Source organism: Trachemys scripta, chromosome 1, assembly GCF_013100865.1.
Source record: "Trachemys scripta elegans isolate TJP31775 chromosome 1, CAS_Tse_1.0, whole genome shotgun sequence".
NCBI classification, from domain to species: Eukaryota; Metazoa; Chordata; order Testudines; family Emydidae; genus Trachemys; species Trachemys scripta.
Window position 1 is genome coordinate 314,607,147 of NC_048298.1, and position 5,840 is coordinate 314,612,986.

Sequence of the window (5,840 nt, forward strand, 5' to 3'; positions counted from 1 at the left end):
AGAGCTTAGCCATTCCTTGTGATAGTAGGCTCTACATACGGCTTTCCTAATGCAGGCTGGTACATCACTTCTGTCGTCTTGATGTTGATTGTGAGACCAAAGTTGTCACAAGCTGAAGAGAAATAATCCATACTCTGCTGCATGTCAGACTCAGATTTGGCATTCAGGGAACAGTCATCAGCAAATAGAAGATTATGAACAGTCACTTCCTGTACCTTCAGCTTCGCCTGTAGTCTCCTCAAATTGAAGATCTCACCACCCTCTACAAAATGTGCAACAGAACTGATGTTCATCAATTTCAACTACTTTACAGAGGGCTGTAAAAAATTTAGGGGCAGTAACATATCTGGCAAAAAGTCCCGTGACTGAAATTGTTTTGAGACAGTTGTTGAAAATTAGCCTAAAGATCTGAGCACTTCAGCAGCTTGCAAAACAAAAACAAAAACACAAAACAAAAAGTAGTCAATTGAAACAGACTTTGTAAAATATCACCAACAGAGAGCTGAATAGTGAAACAAAATCTATGAGAACAAAGACAATGGTGTTAGTTTTGCACAGAGCATGTGAGATATCTCACACATCTCTGAGTAATTTAGAAACCGTTTAAAAGGAAGACTTTCAGGGCATGGATTGCCTCTTTTCTATGATTTTTGCAGGGCCCAGCACTGTGAGCTCCCAATCTTGACCACAGCTTTTGAGTACTACCATGTAGGCTGGCGGGGCCATCCCTCCACATCTGCATTCCCGCAGCTCCCATTGGCTGGGAACGGCAAACCCCGGCCACTGGGAGCTGTGAGTGGCCATACCTGTGGACGCTCAGGTAAACAAAGCATCTCGTGGCCCGCCAGAGGCTTACCCTGAACAAGCCGCAAACCAAGTTTGGGAACCCCTAATGGTCCCTTCTGCAATTAAAACCTATTACTCTAAATTCCAATTATAGGGCCATCAATGACACCTTTTCAGAACCACCAAAGGCAATAAATCACAGATTGCATTTGTGTCCTGAAGGGCATGATTTGAAGACAGCAGGATTGCAAAGGTTTAATGGAGGAAAGAGTCTGGACTACAGAACTTTATGGCTGGTGATGCTAATAAAAGAACCCAGCTTGATTCTCAGATCCAGAATGACTGGGAAACAATAAAGATGAAGCTTCACTTACTTCATTTTTTACAGTTTGCTTTTGGGAATTCACTTCACTTTAAAGTGGCATTCTCAACTCAAATCACATCTCCATCTGAATGTTTTGTGCCTATTACTGAAACAAATAGTCCTTAGAATTGCTATAACTGTAAGATATTACAGGAAAAAAAACTTCCCTTTATTTCCAGTTTGTTTATATCGTTCATTTGACAGTACTTTGTGTATAGTTAGTTATGTATAGTTGTCAAGCATGACAACATAATTTTGCTGTGCTGTTCTAGAAGGGTGTGATGGGGTGGACTAGGCCCAGAGGCCTCTTGCTGGAGACTTCAGGGTCCTGCTACACTTGTCCCAGCTAAGGAGCCGTGGAGAGGTCCTTAAAGCAGGCTAGAATGGCTGCAGGGGAACAGCCAGGAAGGGGAGGGCCCTATAAAAAGGAGCTACAGAGCCAGACACAGTGCAGTTCCTTGCTGGAACTAGAAGAGTGCAGGGGGACTCCTGGCTTGCCAAAGGGAACTGCAGCACAATGGACAGCCCAGTGCTAGTAGGGACCGGGGGAGCAAGGAATAGCTCCTGGCTGGCTACTGGGCCTGAGCTTAGAAGAGCCCTGAGCTACGGGTAAGGCACCAGTGAAGGCTGAGGCCACAGGGAAGTGGCCCAGGGAATTGAAGACAGTTTTACTAAAGGGACATGGTTACTATTCTTAGGGTTCCTGGGCTGGGATCCAGAGTAGTGGGCAGGCCCCGTTCCCCCTGTAGGCCATTGGGGAATAATGGCCTACAGGGGGTATGGGGCCTGCCCACTATAATTGGACATCAGTAAATCCCCAAAAGGGGACTGAAGACGGGGGCCAAAACAGACTAAGAGACAAAACCATTACCCCCAGGGAGGAAGCCCTGGGGGTACGGCTTGATGGCAGGGCTGGGACTGGTTTAAAGACCACTGACACACCCAATCAGAGAGAGTGCTTGTGAGAGGTGGGTGCTGACCCCATTACAAGGAGTCTAATGTGCTTGCTCCTCCCCAAATCCTACCTGAGGGTGTTTACCAGTACCACCAGCTGCAGAACTGATACAGAAGAGGCAGCTGGCAGGCATGCACAGATAGGAAGAGGTGAAGGAAAGAGGCAGGAAGGATGAAGCTCACACATGTTTGGTCATGTTCGTGGGACCTGCTTAAAGAGAGGAACATAAAAAATGCTTATAAGCACTTATACAGTTTCAGGCCATACTATTTAAAGGGGGTCAAGTTAATGGTGACCTTTTAAACTTCAAAGGCCTGTGGAGAGGCAGGGGACAGGAAAAACAGAACAATGGATTCTCCCCTAACCATGGTGGTACTAATTGTACCCCCACTTCTTGTGCTCCAAGATATACTATTAATTCTGAAGACTGAAAATGCCTCTGGGACCTTTGCCCTGACACTGGGGCAGCCTTCAATCTGTGTTTGCATAAAATGTGACTGAAAAAATGAAACTGTTCCTAAATACATGAGCAATAAAATCTACTTGGATGCAGTGGCTGTCATTTAAGAAGGTAACATAGATACTATAGCTTGGTCAAAGCGGCTGCAGTGTCTTCTTACACTTTGAATAGAAAATTAAGGCCTAGTACTGCAACACCTACTCATGTGAGCAATCTCAATGAACTGGAATAAGGATTACTTGTGTCATCAAAGCTAACAGTATCAGCTCTAAACTTGAGGTATCTCAGTCTAATGTTTGAAAGTGTTTTTTAGTGACAACCTGTGATGATGTATCCCATAAGGCTTTATGGAAATATGCTTATGAATTTATATGATATAACTGGAATATGTTCTGTGCTACATATGACATGTAACATATCTATGTAAAGGTTATGATCTACTGAATCTATAAATCCTATTTGTATGCATGTATCATTTTTGTACTCAAAGTTATGAATAATGGCTGTGTACTGGCTTGATTTCTATATAACCTTAGTAGACCATTTGGTCAGTTCCTGGAGAAAGGAATTTGCAAAGTGCCCAATCAGGAAGCACTTAAGGAACAATGCATCTTGGAATGCTCCAATCCACATTAGAAGTCTTCCTGGAGACATTCAAGATACCATGTGAGCAATGGCTTCTGCCTGTAAAAACTGAGTCATGCATGGCCAGGTGACTTGCCCAGGTGACTCCAGAACTCCATCTTGGAGCTGGACTTTGCATAGGAGAGAGGAGGGGTCTCCACCCATAAGAGAAAGTCTATTTAAGCCTGTGGAAGACCCTCCATTTTGTCTTCAGCTGGCTAAAGAGAGAGCCTCTCCACCCCCAAAGATACCTGAAAGAAACTGGAACAAAGGACAGTGACTGCAAGGGGTGTGAGTGATTGCTGGACCCAGAGTAAAAGGAGATTAGACTGTAAAAGGAAGCATTCTGGAACTGGTGAGGATCTTATCTGTATACAGTTTCTTACTGTATTAGACATAGATTTGTGTGTTTTATTTTATTTTGCTTGGTAATTCACTTTGTTCTGTCTGTTACTACTTGGAATCACTTAAATCCTACTTTCTGTATTTAATAAAACCACTTTTTACTTATTAATTAACCCAGAGTATGTATTAATACCGGAGGGGGACAATTGTGCATATCTCTCTATCAGTGTTATAGAGGGTGAACAATTTATGAGTTTACATCTGTATAAGCTTTATACAGGGTAAAACGGATTTATTTGGGTTTTAGACCCCATTGGGAGTTGGGCATCTGAGTGTTAAAGATGAGAACTCTTCTGTAACCTGCTTTCAGTTAAGTCTGCAGCATTGGGGCAAGTAATTCAGACCCTGGGTCTGTGTTGAAGCAGACAGGTGTGTCTGTCTCAACAAGACAGGGTGCTGGAGTCCCGAGCTGACAGGGAGAGCAGGAGCAGAAGTAGTCTTGACACATCAGGTGGCAGCTCCCAAGCGGGGTTCTGTGATCTAACCTGTCACACAACCATTATAGGTTTTTTGAGAGTTCAGGATGGCCTATGTGATCTGTGTAGCTGACCAAATGGCAGGGCTCAGATAAAGGTGGATATGGGGATCAAACTGGCTATAGCTTTTGTTAAACAAGTTACTGAATGAAAGAACTGCAAGTATTGTTGCTTTATATCTGTCAATCCTCCTGCATGCTTATATCTGTAGAAGGGATGGAGTGCTTAATCCATTCTGGCAAAGGCTAAAACATCCTTCAGGCAAAAGCTAGGTGGGTGAGGAGAGCTTGCAGGTGGTTCATAGTCTTGAACATTTAGGCCCTGTAAATTTTTGGCTTTATCAGCTAAGAAGCACCGATGTCACGGATGTTTCTTTTTTTCAGTAAGTCAACACAGTAGCTCTCAACACCATGATACACCAGCTATTGTTTTCTATTATGACATTATTATTCTAATCTCAAAATATCAGATCTCTCAGTTTTATTATCTTCACAGTCTGGTTTTATTTAATTTACAATATTTTATATCCAGTAATAATAGTGGCTTCATATTAAAATTGGTTATAACAGACAGTTCCTATCTTATTTATATATACTGAAACATTTAGGCTTGTGTAGATAAGAGAGGTTGACATTTCAGTCTGATCTTTGCATTTCAGTTACTAATGTTTGTCTTTCTCTGTCAGCATTGTAGAATTCTGATAATGTATCAAACCATTAATATTCTCAGGAAATGGTGTGATTTCTGAGTGACACTTTAACATGGAATTCACTAAGATATCTCCTTATATGGAGTAACTCTAATAGTAGAAAAATAAATAAATAAATCTACAACACCTAAAAATGCCACATTTTTGAAGCTTCATATATTTAACAGTCACTGGATTTATTTGATTTTTGTTCTTTTCTGAGCTATATGTTTCTATGTGTATAATTATTTTAAAGGTTATTTCTTGTTTTCTATGTAATATATTATTATAGCAAACACACAAGCAATGGTTGTACTCATGCTTTTGTTCATAATTATGTACACAGGCAATATTCTGATACCTGTATAAACAAGACTGGCATTTTTACAAATGTATACCTCCAAAAAAGGCTTATTTTATATCCAAAACAGTAAAGTTCACTGATTGTCTATAATCCACTTGTTTAACTGCTAGATATTGTGTCATTCCATATTTGTTTTATAGTGAGTCAATGGTAAGGACAAGAGATTGTGGATCAGTACTCTATTGTTCTCTAAAGATTTGTCTAATCCAGTGCCCATTGAAATAAATGGGAGTATTTCCATTGAGTTCAGTGAGCTTTGGTTTGGGCCCCATAAAACTTTAAAACGCTGGTGTGAGTTCACCTAGAGTATTGGGTTCAGTTCTGGAAGTCACACTACCAAAATGATATAGACAAAATGGAGGGAGTTCAGAGAAAAGCCACAAAAATGAGCAGAGTTTTCAAAGGGCTGAAGAAATGAACTTACAATGAAAGACTTTAGAAGGGCTAACGTACCACTAAAGTAGGGAGAGGTTAACAGTCTGCAAAATTTTGAAGGGTGTAAACTCAATGGAGTGCGAGGAATTATTTGGCATCAAACACTAGGCTTGTCTACATGAACATTTAGTTTACAGCAGAAGTTCTCAAACTAGGGGTTGGAACCCCTCAGGAGGTCGCGAGGTCCAGGGCCGGCTCTAGGTTTTTTGCCACCCCAAGCAAAAAAAATTTTGGCTGCCCCCTGTCCCAGCCCTGGGCTCCTCACTGCACCCCCTGCCGCCCC